The following is a 16,499-nucleotide window of genomic DNA, read 5'->3' as shown; positions in this document are numbered from 1 at the left end:
TTAATCCTAGGCCGTTTCCTAGTAATTCCTCTAATAATTATGGTAATCCCTACAGCAATTCCTATGGAAATTATAATAAGATGCCCTCTTATTTTGAGAATAGTGTTAAATAATTTATGAGTTCGCAAAAGAATTTCAACGCTTTGATTGAAGAAAAATTGCTTAAGATTGATGATTTGGCTAGGAACGTGGATAGAATTTCTCTTGATATCGATTCTTTGAAACTTAGATCTATTCCACCTAAGCATGATATCAATGAGTCTCTCAAAGCCATGAGAATTTCCATTGATGAGTGCAAAAAAAGAACCGCTAAGATGCGTGCAAAAAAAGATTGGTTTATAAAAGCGTGTTCTTCTAGTTTCCGTGAAAATAATGATGAAGATCTTAAAGTAATTGATGTGAATCCTATTGAATCTTTGTTTTCCAATATGAATCTTGATAAAGATGGGACTGGAGATGAGTCAACTTAGTTAGAAGGCGTCCCAATGATTCAGAGTTTCTAGATCTTGATGCAAAAATTGATAAAAGTGGGATTGGAGAGGTCAAAACTTTAGGTAGCAATGAACCCACTCTTTTGGATTTCAAGGAATTTAATTATGATAATTGTTCTTTAATAGATTGTATTTCCTTGTTGCAATCCATGTTGAATTCTCCTCATGCTTATAATCAAAACAAAGCTTTTACTAAACATGTCGTTGATGCTATGATGCAATCTTTTGAAGAAAAGCTTGAATTGGAAGTATCTGTTCCTAGAAAACTTTATGATGAGCGAGAACCAACTATTAAGATTAAAGATTATGAATGCTATGCTTTGTGTGATTTGGGTGCTAGTGTATCCACGATTCCAAAAACTGTGTGTGATGTGTTAGGTTTCAGTGAATTTGATGATTGTTCCTTAAATTTGCATCTTGCGGATTCCACTATTAAGAAACCTATGGGAAGGATTAATGATATTCTTATTGTTTAAAATAGGAATTATGTGCCCCTAGATTTCATTGTTCTTGATATAGATTGCAATCTTACATGCCCTATTATCCTTGGTAGACCGTTCCTTAGAACGATTGGTGCAATTATTGATATGAAAGAAGGAAACATTAGATTTCAATTTCCGTTAAGAAAAGGCATGGAACACTTTCCAAGAAAGAAAAATAAATTGCCTTATGAATCTATTATGGATCCACTTATGGATTGCATGCCAAATATGATAATACTTAGATCTATTCGTGTTTTATGCCTAGCTAAGGGCATTAAACAATAGTGCTTCTTGGGAGCCAACCCAATTTTATTTTTGCTTTTGCTTTTTAGGTCCTGTTTTGGAATAAATATTTCATCTAGCCTCTAGTTAGATGTGTTTTGTGTTTTAATTAGTGTTTGTGCCAAGTAAGACCTTTGGGATAGCTTACGATAATAGTTGATTTGATCTTGTTGAAAAACAGAAACCTTTGCACCCAGGAGATTAGTTTTCATTTTTAGCAGAAGCGCGATAAAATACTAATTCTTTTTGCAGGAGATTAATAAACAAATTGCCTAGGACTTCCAAATTTCTCAAGATTTTTAAAGTTACAGAAGTATTCTAAATATCCAGATTGCTACAGATTGTTCTATTTTTGACAGATTCTGTTTTTCGCGTGTTGTTTGCTTATTTTGATGAATCTATGGCTAGTATCAGGGGGTATGAATCATGGAAAAGTTGGGATACAGTAGATATTACACCAATATAAATAATGAATGAGTTCACAACAATACCAAAAGTGGTGATTTATTTTCTTATACTAATAGAGCTTACGAGATTTTCTTTGAAATTTTGTGTTGTGAAGTTTTCATGTTTTGGGTAAGGATTTGATGGACTATGGAATAAGGAGTTGCAAGATCCTAAGCTTGGGGATGCCCAAGGAACCCCAAGGTAATATCCAAGGATGCCAAAGAGCCTAAGCTTGGGGATGCCTCGGGAAGGCAGCCCCTCTTTCGTCTTTGTTTATCAGTAACTTTACTTGAGGCTATATTTTTATTCACCACATGATATGTGTTTTGCTTGGAGCGTATTGTATGATTTGAGTCTTTGCTTTCTAGTTTTCCATAATCATACTTGTTGTACACACCTTTTGGGAGAGACACGCATGAATCATGATTTATTAGAATACTCTATGTGCTTTACTTATATCTTTTGAGGTAGACAGTTTTGCTCTAGTGCTTCACTTATATCTTTTTAGAGCACGGTGGTGGTTTTATTTTATAGAAATTGTTGAACTCTCGTACTTCACTTATATTATTTTAAGAGTCTTTAAAAACATTATGGTAATTTGCTTTGGTTATAAAATTAGTCCTAATATGATAGACATCCAAGAGGGATATAATAAAAACTTTCATATAAAGTGCATTGAATACTATGAGAAGTTTGATTCCTCATGATTGTTTTGAGATATGAAGATGATGATATTAGAGTCATGCTAGTGAGTAGTTGTGAATTTGAGAAATACTTGTGTTAAGGTTTGTGAGTCTCGTAGCATGCGCGTATGGTGAACCGTTATGTAACGAAGTTGGAGCATGATATGTTTTTTGATTGTCTTCCTTATGAGTGGCGGTCGGGGACGAGCGATGGTCTTTTCCTAGCAATCTACCCCCCTAGGAGCATGCACGTAGTACTTTGTTTCGATGACTAATAGATTTTTGCAATAAGTATGTTAGTTCTTTATGACTAATGTTGAGTCCATGGATTATACGCACTCTCACCTTCCCGCCATTGCTAGCCTCTTTAGTACCGCACAACTTTCGTCGGTACCATAAACCCACCATATACCTTCCTCAAAACATCCACCATGCCTATCTATTATGACATTTCCATAGCCATTCCGAGATATATTGCCATGTAACTTTCCACCATTCTGTTTATTATGGCACGCTCCATCATTGTCATATTGCTATGCATGATCATGTAGTTAACAACCTATTTGTGGCAAAGCCACCATTCATAATTCTTTCATACATGTCGATCTTGAGTCATTTTGCACATCCCAGTACACCGTCGGAGACATTCACATAGAGTCATATTTTTGTTCTAGTATCGAGTTGTAATTTTTCAAGATGTAAGTAAATAGAAGTGTGATGATCTTCATTATTAGAGCATTGCCCCATGTGAGGAAATAAAAAAATAGAGAGAAAGGCCAAAAAAAGAGAAGGCCCAAAAGAGAAAAGAAAAAAAGAAAAAAGAAAAAATGAGAGAAAAAAAGAGAAGGGACAATGATATTATCCTTTTTCCACACTTGTGCTTCAAAATAGCACCATGATCTTCATGATAGAGAGTCTCCTATATTGTCATTTTCATATATTAGTGGAAAATTTTCATTATAGAACTTGGCTTGTATATTCCAACGATGGGCTTCCTCAAAATTACCTAGGTCTTCATGAGCAAGCAAGTTAGATGCACACACACTTAGTTTTCTTTTTGAGCTTTCATAAACTTATAGCTCCAGTGCATACGTTACATGGCAATCCCTACTCACTCACATTGATATCTATTAATGGGCATCTCCATAGCCCGTTGATATGCCTAGTTGATGTGAGACTATCTCCTTCTTTTATGTCTTCTCCACAACCACCGTCTATTCCACCTATAGTGCTATGTCCATGGCTCACGCTCATGTATTTCGTGAAAGTTGAAAAAGTTTGAGAACGTCAAAAGTATGAAACAATTGCTTGGCTTGTCATCGGGGTTGTGCACGATTTGAATATTTTGTGTGATGAACATGGAGCATAGCCAGACTATATGATTTTGTAGGGATAAGCTTTCTTTGGCCATGTTATTTTGAGAAGACATAATTATTTTGTTAGTATGCTTGAAGTATTATTGTTTTTATGTCAATATTGAACTTTTGTTTTGAATCATACGGATCTGAACATTCATGCCACAATAAAGAGAATTGCATGGATAAATATGTTAGGTAGCATTCCACATCAAAAAATTTGTTTTTATCATTTACCTACTCGAGGACGAGCAGGAATTAAGCTTAGGGATGTCTGATACGTCTCCAATGTATCTATATCTTTTTATTGTCCATGCTATTATATTATCTGTTTTTGATGTTTTATATGCATTAATATGCTATTTTATATGATTTTTGGGACTAACCTATTAACCTAGAGCCCAGTGCCAGTTTCTGTTTTTTCCATGTTTTAGAGTTTCGCAGAAAAGGAATACCAAACGGAGTCCAAACGGAATGAAACTTTTGCGATGATTTTTCTTGGACCAGAAGACACCCAAGAGACTTGGAGTGCAAGTCAGAAGAGCCACAAGGAGACAACAAGGGTGGAGGGCACGCCCAGGGGGTAGGGCACGCCCCCCGGCCTTGTGGGCCCCTCGGTGACCCCCCCTGACCTAGATCTCCCTCCTATATATTCTCAAATATCCCAAAAACTTCGGGGGAAGCCACGAAACCACTTTTCCACCGCCGCAACCTTCTGTACCCGTGAGATCCCATCTAGGGGCCTTTTCCAGCATCCTGCCGGAGGGGGATTCGATCACAGAGGGCTTCTACATCAACACCATTGCCTCTCCAATGAAGCGTGAGTAGTTTACCACAGACCTATGGGTCCATAGCTAGTAGCTAGATGGCTTCCTCTCTCTCTTTGATTCTCAATACCATGTTCTCCTCGATGTTCTTGGAGATCTATTCGATGTAATACTTTTTTGCGGTGTGTTTGCCGAGATCCGATGAATTGTGGATTTATGATCAACTTATCTGTGAATATTATTTGAATCTCCTCTGAATTCTTATATGCATGATTTGATATCTTTGCAATTCTCTTCGAACTATCGATTTGGTTTGGCCAACTAGATTGGTTTTTCTTGCAATGGGAGAAGTGCTTAGCTTTGGGTTCAATCTTGCGGTGCTCGATCCTAGTGACAGAAGGGGAAACGACACGTATTGTATTGTTGCCATCGAGGATAACAAGATGGGGTTTTCATCATATTTCTTGAGTTTATCCCGCTACATCATGTCATCTTACTTAATGTGTTACTCTGTTCTTATGAACTTAATACTCTAGATGCAGGCAGGAGTCGGTCGATGTGTGGAGTAATAGTAGTAGATGCAGGCAGGAATCAGTCTACTTGATACGGACGTGATGCCTATATTCATGATCATTGCCTTAGATATCGTCATAACTTTGCGTTTTTCTATCCATTGCTCGGCAGTAATTGTTGGGGAACGTAGTAATTTCAAAAAATTTCCTACGCACACGCAAGATCATGGTGATGCATAGCAACGAGAGGGGAGAGTGTTGTCTACGTACCATCGTAGACTGGCAACGGAAGCGTTGACACAACATAGAGGAAGTAGTCGTACGTCTTCCCGATCCGACCGATCCAAGTACCGAACGTACGGCACCCCCGAGTTCTGCACATGTTCAACTCGGTGACGTCCCTCGAGCTCCGATCCAGCCAAGTGTTGAGGGAGAGTTTCGTCAGCACGACGGCGTGATGACGACGATGATGTTCTACCGACGCATGGCTTCGCCTAAGCACCGCTACGATATGACCGAGGTGGAATATGGTGGAAGGGGGCACCGCACACGGCTAAGGAACGATCATGAAGATCAACTTGTGTGTCATGGGGTGCCCCCTTGCCCCCGTATATAAAGGAGGGAGAGGGGGGGTGCGGCCAGCCCCTAGGGGTGTGCCTGGAGGAGTCCTACTCCCACCGGGAGTAGGACTCCCCCCTCTTGCCTTGTTGGAGAAGGAAAGGGAAAGGGGGAAAGAGGAAAGGGGGGCGCCGCCCTCCCTTCCTTGTCCTATTCGGACTAGGGGGGAGGGGCGCGCGGCCTGCCCTGGCCGGCCCTCCTCTTCTCCCTTAGGGCCCATGTAGGCCCATTAACCCCCGGGGGGTTCCGGTAACCCCCCGGTACTCCGGTAAAATCCCAATTTCACCCAGAATGTTTCCGATATCCAAATATAGGCTTTCAATATATCAATATTTATGTCTCGACCATTTCGAGACTCCTCGTCATGTCCGTGATCACATCCGGGACTCCGAACAACCTTCGGTACATCAAAACACAAAAACCCTAATTACGATCATCACCGAACTTTAAGCGTGCGGACCCTACGGGTTCGAGAACTATGTAGACATGACCGAGACACATCTCCGGTCAATAACCAATAGCGGAACCTGGATGCTCATATTGTCTTATATATATTCTACAAAGATCTTTATCGGTCAGACCGCATAACAACATACGTTGTTCCCTTTGTCATCGGTATGTTACTTGCCCGAGATTCGATCGTCGGTATTCCAATACCTAGTTCAATCTCGTTACCGGCAAGTCTCTTTACCCGTTTCGTAATACATCATCCCGCAACTAACTTATTAGTTGCAATGCTTGCAAGGCTTGAGTGATGTGCATTACCGAGAGGGCCCAGAGATACCTCTCCGACAATCGGAGTGACAAATCCTAATCTCGAAATACGCCAAACCAACAAGTACCTTCGGAGACACCTGTAGAGCACCTTTATAATCACCCAATTACATTGTGACGTTTGGTAGCACACAAAGTGTTCCTCCGGTAAACGGGAGTTGCATAATCTCATAGTCATAGGAACATGTATAAGTTATGAAGAAAGCAATAACAACAAACTAAACGATCAAGTGCTAAGCTAACGGAATGGGTCAAGTCAATCACATCATTCTCCTAATGATGTAATCTCGTTAATCAAATGACAACTCATGTCTATGGCTAGAAAACATAACCATCTTTGATCAACGAGCTAGTCAAGTAGAGGCATACTACTGACACTCTGTTTGTCTATGTATTCACACATGTATTATGTTTCCGGTTAATACAATTCTAGCATGAATAAGAAACATTTATCATGATATAAGGAAATAAATAATAACTTTATTATTGCCTCTAGGGCATATTTCCTTCAGTAATTTGTTCACCCACCATAATATTTTCTATCTTGAGAGAAGCCTCTAGTGAAACCTATGGCCCCCGGGTCTATTTTCCGTCATATAAGTTTTCGATCTACAATCTTAGTTTCCTATTTATTTTCTTTGCATTCTTTTGTTCTATAAACCAAAAATACCAAAAATATTACTTTACCATTTATCCATCTATATCAGATCTCACTTTGCAAATAACCGTGAAGAGATTGACAACCCCTTTGTCGCGTTGAGTGCAAGTTGGTGTTTGTTTGTGCAGGTATTCGGTGGCTTGTTGCGTTATCTCCTACTGGATTGATACCTTGGTTCTCAAAAGCTAAGGAAAATACTTACTCTACTTTGCTGCATCACCCTTTCCTCTTCAAGGGAAAAACCAACACAAGCCAAGAGGTAGCAGAGGTGCTTAGGCATTCTTGTCCATCCAATTGGACAAAAGATACAAATCAACCAGACAACAATTGGATGTCCTTGAATGGGAAAATATGCATTGCAACATGCTCACACAATAAAATAGCAAATAAAATATGTCAAACATGCACAACCAATTCTAGCATCCATCAAGCAATGGTCGATGATAAAGTCATCTATATATAAGTATATTGACTTAGGAGCCAAATGAGAACATTTGATCATAGGCCATACTCATCGTTTAAGCACAAGTGGTGTTGCCATTTTTACATAAAGCATTAATATGTTCATGCCATTAGAGTTGCTTTAGCTCAAGTCTTAGAGCAAAGCTCCCCTAGATGTGAGATCCCCCCCCCCCCAAAGAGGGATGAACTAACCTTTGGTTTTGTCATTGAAGACTTCATGTAGATGTTGTACATGTGGATGCTCAATGTTTACAAAGATCATTGAGAGTTGGGAGCAATCCTTGGGATTTGGGGTACTTTCAATACCTACATGGGTTAGTCCCACAAGAAACAATAAGTATATCCATAGACATAGAGTGAAATACACAAATGGTGATGTCCATGGATGCATTGAATACCTTGCCCTTGACTTACCAACAAGAGGGTTTGTGACTCCGTGAACTAGTGCATGATGTTGAAGTTGTTTACACAAGTTCTTGCCATGAATGAGTAGGAGTGAAGTTTGTTGGCGGAGTCACCCTCAAGAAATCTCTAGTTCTTCTTCTTTGGGACCCATATCAACTTGATGGGAATCCTCAGAGTTGTATTTTTATGTGATGAAGTAGAAGTTGAAGTACTCTGGGAACCCACCTGATCAAGGATTTAGGTGGTTCTTCAAATGAGTCAATCTCTTCTTGAAGTTTGTCCTTTCCTTTTAGCTTGTGGTCTTGTGGTGGAAGATCATCTTGAACATGTGTCCCCTTAAAATAAGTAGGATTATACTTCTGTTGTTGAGAAACAAATTTTGTCTTGCTGTATTGATCTTCTTCCCACTCAACTCCACTAGCATTGAACTTTCGTTCAAAACGAACACCTTGGTTCTTCCGGTGCCATCCTTACCTGCGAACAATCTCATCAAATTGCTTGCTCCCGTCAAGGCCCTTGTAGACACCCTTTTCTATAATTCCTCTCAATAAATTATTTTCTTGCTCAAGTGTAACTTGGCTAAGAGAATCATTAGTGGAATCAATAGAAGTACTAAAAGTAACAACATTGGATTTAGCATTGTTATTGTTACTACTACAGGTAAAACCTTTCTTGCTCTTGTTACTAGCTTGCTTAGAAACTTGTGGCATGAAAGTAGACAAGAGAAGTCATTTGGTAATGTAAGTGGAACTCTTCTTTCAAAGATCGCCATTGATAGCTTTTAGAAACTCACGCTCTTGCTCTAAACTTAGCTTTCGAAGTGTAGCTTCTCATGAGTTCTTAGAAGCTCTTTATGTATGTCCTTTGCATTTTGAGGGGTCCACAAACACATGTCCTTGCCATGTCTACATTGAACTTTCATGAAATGATCTTTGAATAAACATTAGTTCAATCTCTATTAGAGCATCTCCAACAGGCGCTCAAAAAGAGCTCCGCGCACTAAAAATTGGTTTTTTGGGCGCCCAACAGCTCCAGCAGATGCTGTAGCGCTAAAAAGTTTTGGGCGCGCGCTGAAAAACGCCATCGCGCGCAGCATATTTTAGGCTCCGGATTGCGCACGCTTCACAATTTGCACTGTCTGCTTTTTGGGCGCGCGTCTTTGGACGTCTGCTAAAGCAATGTTGGTCCCGGCACACTAAAAGTGCTAAAGTAGCGCGCTATAACTTTTATTGGGCGCGAGATTTTTGTGCGGCCTTTGGAGATGCTCTTACTATGGTACAATAAATTTTAAACTTGGATTAGCCATCGGCCTTGACATGGAAGCCCTTATTAGCGTTGATCTCTCCCACAAAGTGAATCACTATTGTTTATCACTAGAGCGTTGTTGGCGGGCGTTGCTGCGCCCGTCTATTTTGAAGTTTTCTTGACAGAGAGATATATAATTTTTTTGTAAATACATTTAGACGAAATAATGCATGAAAATGATAAAATAGATTGATATAACAATGGAGTTGACCATTCAACCAACATGTTTCATCACAGGTAGGTTTCTGGAGAGCTCTAGAGGCAACACATGTATGGCAATCTATCACAACTAAGAAGCAAAATCAGCAGATTAGCAATCGTAACAGAAAAAAAAAGAAGATATGGACAGCCGTGGGTACTGCAGCTAAGCTGATTAGCTGGACGAACTCCACATTTAGTCTGCAGCACTATCTTTTTGTTGGATGCTGCCCTCCTGCTGACCAAATTGTTACATTAAAGTTTTCATGTAGGAAGAGCCAAAGACCTCATAAAAACCTTTCTTTCTTGTTGTACAGTGAAGGAAAGCAACGACGGGATGCTATGAAACAAAGACTTCCTATAGTCTGGCAAAAGAAACACTTGCTATTGTCCTCCGGAGAAACATGTAGTAGCCAAAGCAATGTCCTGAAACAAAGGCTTGCTATAGTCCCGCCAAAAAAACACTTGCTATAGTTCTCCGGATAAAGTATGTAGTAACCAAAGGCAATGTGAAACAAATACTTGTTGCAGTCATCTGGATAAGTATGGAGTAACCAAAGAGGTGTCCCAAATACATCCAGTTGTTCCACATAAACATTGAAGTAAAAATGCAAGTTAATTTGTTATGCACAGATGGCTAAATGACACACTATCAATTCTAATATTGACATTTCTATATCTCGAATGTTGAGAAGTATTTATATCATTATGCTTTATTTTTTGTAAAACCAAAGAGTAACATATAATCAATCAACAATTTACTTGTGGACTATAGAAAGCTGCAACTTCTTCGCATTGTAAATGGGAGAAAGAGAAAAATAATTAAAAAATACAACTGAAAAACACTTGTGGTAGTAAAGATCAAATACCACGGTTGATGGAAATGCCGGCAACTTAGTAAGTATTCCTTCTACTCGATTGTTGCAAGCATATTCCAGAGTGCAGACCACAAATAGATGTTATGCAACCAGTAATAAATCACATTGTTGTAATGTATGAAGATTTTTTTTCAATAATATTCATCGATATAACCTAACCTGCACGGTTATATATGGCTGGAACAATGGATAATACTGAGTACGCGAATCCTTGCTGTTGTGTTAGACGATAGCAGAGGTCCTTGCCCATTCAAGTCCTCTCAATTCTGCCTGTCAGGTGCAATATTTTGTACTGAAGAATAGTGGACAAGACAGAGAAAGCATGCTTAGTCATCTCCATGGTGAAAATTTAGCCCACTGACCTATCTAAAATGTAGAAACTGAAGTCAATACCTGCACGACAACTATCACAAGATCATGTGAGAGGAGATCCTTGGGGAGACGGAAGATCTGGCAGCGTAGCAGTACCTCAATTTCCTGCGTTTCTCTCCACGAACATAATTTAAGACCGGAAAGATATTTGAATATCCAAGGAGGACGACGCGCTCGAGGAGATTCAGCTACGGCAAGGCACCCGAAGGAATCCAGCGCTTGATGGTATCCAGTCAATCAAGTCGAGGCGCAGGATGCAGGTGAATCGGGGGCCTGTCAATCCAGCCAACCATGGTAATCCATCTGCGAGGTAGAGGGTCACCTCGAGCATCGAAGAGTTGCCGGAAATCGAGGAGGTATATAACCATCGCAAACAGGACCTTAATGGCGACTGGTGTGCGCCACTCACCGGCGACGGACCCTAATGCGTGCCTGGCGGTTTTTATTGGCGTGTTCTCTGCTGTATGTAGGGAAAAAATCGAAAGGAGGACCTTGGTGTTTTGCTCGTTTTGATTTGGGAAGAACAATATTTTCAGAAGATGGTGATTGTGATGTCGACGCATGAGCGCGAGAAGATGGTGATTGTGATGTCCACGCATGAGCGCCTTGTATGACATTTGTATGTTTTGTTCGTTTTGATCTGCGAAGCACAATATTTTCATTTGACCCCTCGGCGCCTTGTGCGACATTTGTCTTTCTTTTCCGCATTTTTCACTTTCTAATTAACCTGCTATATATGGCAGGAAAAGTAGGTGGTACTTTTGATTATATCAAACAATCATAGAGTGAAATTACATCATAACAATAGAAGATATGTACTACAATGAACAGATTGTGAGATGAGGCACAATTAAAGGAGGCATAAAAGGAAAATGGCACTGACCTGTCCGTTAGCCATTGGATCAGCTGGAAGAACCAAAGATACCAAGCAGTATGTAGCTAGAATCCCAACCTGGAGAGAAGCTGTAATCATTTCAAACTATGAATTAGACGGAGGACATTTAGATATATATCTAAACAATAACTGCGAATTGGAACAAGCACATCACCTTAAACCAAACAGAGTTGGAACCTAAGCATCACCCATCGCTTTGCTTTTGAACTGTGGTTTGCGAAAATGAGCAGAGTAGGTAAGGACGAGCGGAGGTTGGGATTTTATAGGCTAGGTGAATATACAGAGATACGATTAACCTCTCAATTAATCGATTGGCATACAGGATTAACCTCGCAATCACTCAATTGGCATGAATAGCGATGAAACTGACCTGCCGGAGCATCGATTGGCATTGATGGCCCGATTAATCATCGTTCGGGATTGAATCTCATGCCTGTTGGCCGCCGCACCCCAACCGGCTCCGCCGCTGGCGCCCGTGCCCCATCCGGCCTAGCCGCTAGGATCCATTACCCATCCGACCGCGCCGCTAGGGTCCGCGCCCATCCGGCCGCGCCGCTCGCGTCGGCGCGCAGCCGCCAATGCACTCCGCCGCACGCAGTCGGGACAGAGCAGGTCGGGAACGCGTGCTTTAGGGTTCGTCTTGGCGTTTGACCCCGTGCGCTGTGTTGGATAGAAAAGGCCCAGTAGGCCCAATTGAACGCGAGACATCCAAAAAAGCCACCGGAGCAGCGGCCCGAAAAGCCCAGCGCAGCCTGGCGCGCGAGTTAGCGCTTGCGTACGAGATTTGGTGGGATTAACAGCGAATTTGACGATTAGAAAAGACTAAAAATGATGATCTAACGGCTAGAAAGGCTAATGGTCTGAGAGGGCTGGGAGGGTGTTCAGTTTTAATATATCTAAATGGGAAACATAACTGATCCAATGGGTGTAGTTTCCGGGATTCGCTCCTGCGCTTGGGTGACAAAATGAGTTCGGTGGGATTTTTCTAGATTTTTTTCACGAATACGCAAAGCTTGCGTATCTTTTCATTGATAAGTAGAAGAGAACAGAGTAACAAGAGGGGAGGAAGAGGGATACAACACAGCACACACTCTCCTAGCCTAAAACTCCAGCCATGAAAAGGAAAGAAACAAGACCTAGAGCATCTAAGCCGCGTCACGAACAAAGTCGGGCACCAGCGTCACACAGCCATGCCATCAGGACGGAGCAAATCAATGTACCCCCCACCTTGAAGCGCCAAGAGGAGTCGGCAAGCGCCAAGAGGAGTCGGCAAGTGGGTTGCAGGATCGGACCGGACTGAGGAAGAAGCCATGGAAGAAGCGTCGGCGATATTGTACATTGCGCCTCGGATGTCCATATCTTGAAAAGCAGCCCAAGACCAAGCAGGGTGCCCAACATCACCAATTTCAACACCGAAGACACCACGAGCAACCAAGACGACACCTTCATGAAGGGGGGACGACATCAGGACGCCGCCGCTGTCTGGTCTGGAGAACCGGACCAAGGGTTTCCCCCGGTGCTCGAAGGAGGACAGGTCTTGAAGAAGGAGACGGCATCCGCAGATGTCGCCGCTACCAGCACCGGCAAGCCGAGCAAGGATTTCGTCCCGGCCTTTGACCGAATCACCCCAAATGTCGTCGGATCAGGAATCGAAGACAAGGAAACCATGTAGCTGGCTGGAACCACCACGGCAGGGAGAGATGCACCCATCACCAGACAAGAAGGTGACATGGGCGCCGCCGGATGCACCACAATCACCAACCAGCACCACCAACACAACTCACTGCAGTCACCCGATCCACCACCAACGCCATGGTCCAGAACTGGGCGGGAAAAGGATGCGCCGCAGCCAGCAGCACCAAAGCCAGCCGAAGAGAAGGCATTGCCGACCGAGAGCCATGGGGAGGAGCAGCCGGCAGGGATAGGTCGTGGAGTTGGGAGGCGCTGGAGGAGGTGGAGCAGGGGAGAGACACGCCGCATCGGGCAGGCCGGCGACGGCCCGGCCAAGAAGCCTCGAACACCATCCTCCCGGGATCCGGCGCCGGCAACAGCAAGGGTGCTGGAGGCCGCACGGATCTGGCGCGGGAGAAGGTGGTTGGGGCGAGGACGCGCCAGCGACAGCCGAAGCCCACAGGGAAGGGGCGGTCGAGGGCCGGGGAGGAGGAGCCAGAGGTAGCACGCCGGCGCCGGAGCGCGACAGGATCCGACGGGAGAGGTGTGGAGGGGGGAGGTGGCTTGCAGTCGGGCCGGCCGAGGTGCCCCGCCGCCACCTTCCTGGGAGCCGGCGCAGCTTCGCCGGCCGCTCCTCTGGTGGCGGTGAGGAGGCGGGGGTTGGCCGCGGCGGCGCAGGCTAGGGTTCCCCCGCCGCCGCCAGGGGAGGCGACGCGGGGGTCAGGGGAGGGGAGGGAGCAGACAATGCAATAAACTCCGATTTCTCCATAACTGATAAGTGACTAATATTTTTCTAGATTTGTCCACACACTACATGATATGACCAACGCTAAAGTTGTTTCTATCGATGACCACCACGATGTACAAGACGCTGGTCTGGGTCAAGTTATGGCAGCTCGGCTTGATAATGTGATGCATCCTAGTGAGGAGAATATTAAGGTTGAACCAGAGTCATCAGTTGGTATTGTGCAAAATACAAGGCGTGAGAGTCAAACCAGGCTAGAGACATTTATTTTAGCAGATACACAAACGAGTACTGATCCTTGTGAGGAAGTTACGACGTGTTTGGTTCGCACTCAGGTAACGGATTCGTTTTGGTATCAGGAAGCCCTGGTTTTCAATGGTTTTCTACCGAATACACGTCTAGTTTGGTTCGAGCATCCGACCCCGATTTCCGAATCACCTTCGCTCCGGCTGTTTTCGGTTTTGTGAATCGATGTATCGGAAGACACGGATACCTAATACGTAGTATGTGTACAGATGCCGTTTCAGAAAGCGCTGGTTTGGGAAGCTGTGACTTTTCCGTCCAACCAAACACGTTCGTTAGATTATTCACGTACATGCATGGAGGATGGAGATACTATTATTCTGGGGACCTATTAATTAAAGTGGAGGATGTGTTTGCTGCACATATATGGCTCAGACGACGGGGGCTGGTCACAATATTTTTGTTCATACTTTTACCTCTCAAGAAACGTACAAGCAAAGGAAGTTGTGCATGTCGTCAACTCTCCTTGAAGGCTGTTGGCTGGAGGCCACCAACAGCGTATATGGCCATGTGGTTACCAAGGTAGAGTCCTGGTAGATTATCCAGGCAAGTTTAAGTCGGTTTATTAAATTTGGTATATCTGCTGAGATGTAAAAGGCAGAAGTTGTTTAAATTAGTAGAGGTCAAGATAGATGGATTGAGTTTGCCACGCAAGTTAGATTGGTCGACCACTATATAAGGTCATATATGTGCGCCATGTAAAACATGTTATTTTTATATGAGATAGAGATGTGTTTTCGAGGGTAGAAATCTGTATCAAGTTTTTAAGGTAACTTTAAAAAACCTTTCTGTTGCCATTTCTGCAAGAAAATTGTTTTGCGCGTGAGGTGCCGTCGTTCAGATTGTTTCTCTCGTGCTGAGCCGCAAGGTTCAAACCCTCTACTTCGTGTACATCACATGCGTGGGCGAGAGGTTAGTACTGTTGGCCGCAACAACAAATCGGATCTCACCACGAGGTTCGATCTTTATCACTACACTAACATACCTGCACCCTCACGTGCTGAAGGTGAGAAAACTTATCATTCAATATCTTCTGTGGTTGTTTTTTATCTACTCCTCAACATGTAAAGACACATATCTTGTTTGCATCCTTTTTTGTGAGGATATCTTAGTTGCACTTTAACCAAGACACTACGTGCATAGCACGTGCCTTATACTAGTGATATATATGTTATTCTTAATTATCAAAACCATCCGAAGATTAGCTGCATTTTTAAGTGCACCACTTGGCGTGCTCTCGGTTGTCATTATGTATCGCGCTCTAAAGGCTCTCTTCAGATTTTTTTAAAATTTTTATGTATGCGTTTTCGGTTTTAGATGATTCTTTTTGGGGGTTTTTTAGCTTTTTTGTTTTCTCCAGGTTTTTCTTAGGATGTGGACCAAAAAACAAAGAAAAATTTGATCAAAATAACACGTTTTTTTCCTTGCACGAGAGGCACAAAATTACTTCTCTTGAAGGCAGGGATTTGCTTTCACGAGACACGGGCGTGCCTCACGGCAAGGAAAAAATATGATTTTTTGTTCCCACGAGAGGCACGGATTAACTTCTTTTGGAGGCATAGATTTGCTTTCGCGAGAGGCATGGGCGTGCCTCTCGGAAAGGGAAAAAATACGCTTTGTTTTGTTCTGTGAGAGGTACGGATTTACTTCTCATGAAGGCACGGATTTGCTTTCGCAAGAGGCATAGACGTGCCTCTCGAAAAGGAAAAAAAATGTGTTCTTTTTTTTCTTTTCATGAGAGGCACGAATTTACTTCTCGTGGAGGCACGGATTTCCTCCCGCGAGAGGCACGGGAGCGCTTCTCAGAAACTGAAAAAACACATTTTTTTCGTTCCGCTAGAGGCATGGATTTACTTTTCATGGAGGCACGGATTTAATTCTACAAGAGACATGGGCATGCCTCTCGGAAATGAAAAAAAACATATTTTTTCCATTTCATGAGAGGCACAGATTTGCTTCCACAAGAGACACGTAAGTGCCTCTCGAAAAAGGGAAAAACATGTTTTCTTTTTTCTGTTTCGCGAGAGGCACGGATTTGCTCCTGAGTGCCTCTCGGAAAAGGAAAAAACGCGTGCCTCTTCACAAAGAAAAAAAAACGCTCTCCCGGTTCTGGTTTTTCGTCTCCTTTATTTGTGATTTTTTTCATCGAAACATATCAATATGAAATCTAGTTTTGAATATCTCGACACGAGGGAC

The 16,499-nt window shown here is 42.7% G+C and overlaps 1 long non-coding RNA gene across 4 annotated transcripts; it reads right to left on the bottom strand.

The window, feature by feature from the left end:
* Nucleotides 1-7,489: 7,489 nt before the first annotated feature.
* Nucleotides 7,490-14,157, bottom strand: LOC147965641 (uncharacterized). 4 transcript variants are annotated; one of them, XR_015608462.1, is made up of 6 exons: nucleotides 11,955-14,157; nucleotides 11,739-11,791; nucleotides 10,711-11,652; nucleotides 10,477-10,609; nucleotides 7,930-8,410; nucleotides 7,490-7,837 (listed from the first exon to the last, which is right to left on the bottom strand). It is a non-coding gene; the product is annotated as an uncharacterized LOC147965641 (long non-coding RNA). The 4 variants fall into 4 exon arrangements; XR_015608463.1 differs by having other exon boundaries at nucleotides 7,491-7,837; nucleotides 7,946-8,410; XR_015608464.1 differs by lacking the exons at nucleotides 7,490-7,837; nucleotides 7,930-8,410 and adding an exon at nucleotides 9,406-9,865 and having other exon boundaries at nucleotides 11,955-14,152.
* Between the last annotated feature and the right edge of the window lie 2,342 nt (nucleotides 14,158-16,499).

This window comes from Triticum urartu, chromosome 6A (assembly GCF_056163025.1).
Source record: "Triticum urartu cultivar PI428250 chromosome 6A, HENAU_Tu73, whole genome shotgun sequence".
In the NCBI taxonomy this organism is placed as follows: domain Eukaryota; kingdom Viridiplantae; phylum Streptophyta; class Magnoliopsida; order Poales; family Poaceae; genus Triticum; species Triticum urartu.
Note: the sequence above shows the minus strand (reverse complement) of the source record. Positions and strands in the feature narration are given on the sequence as shown.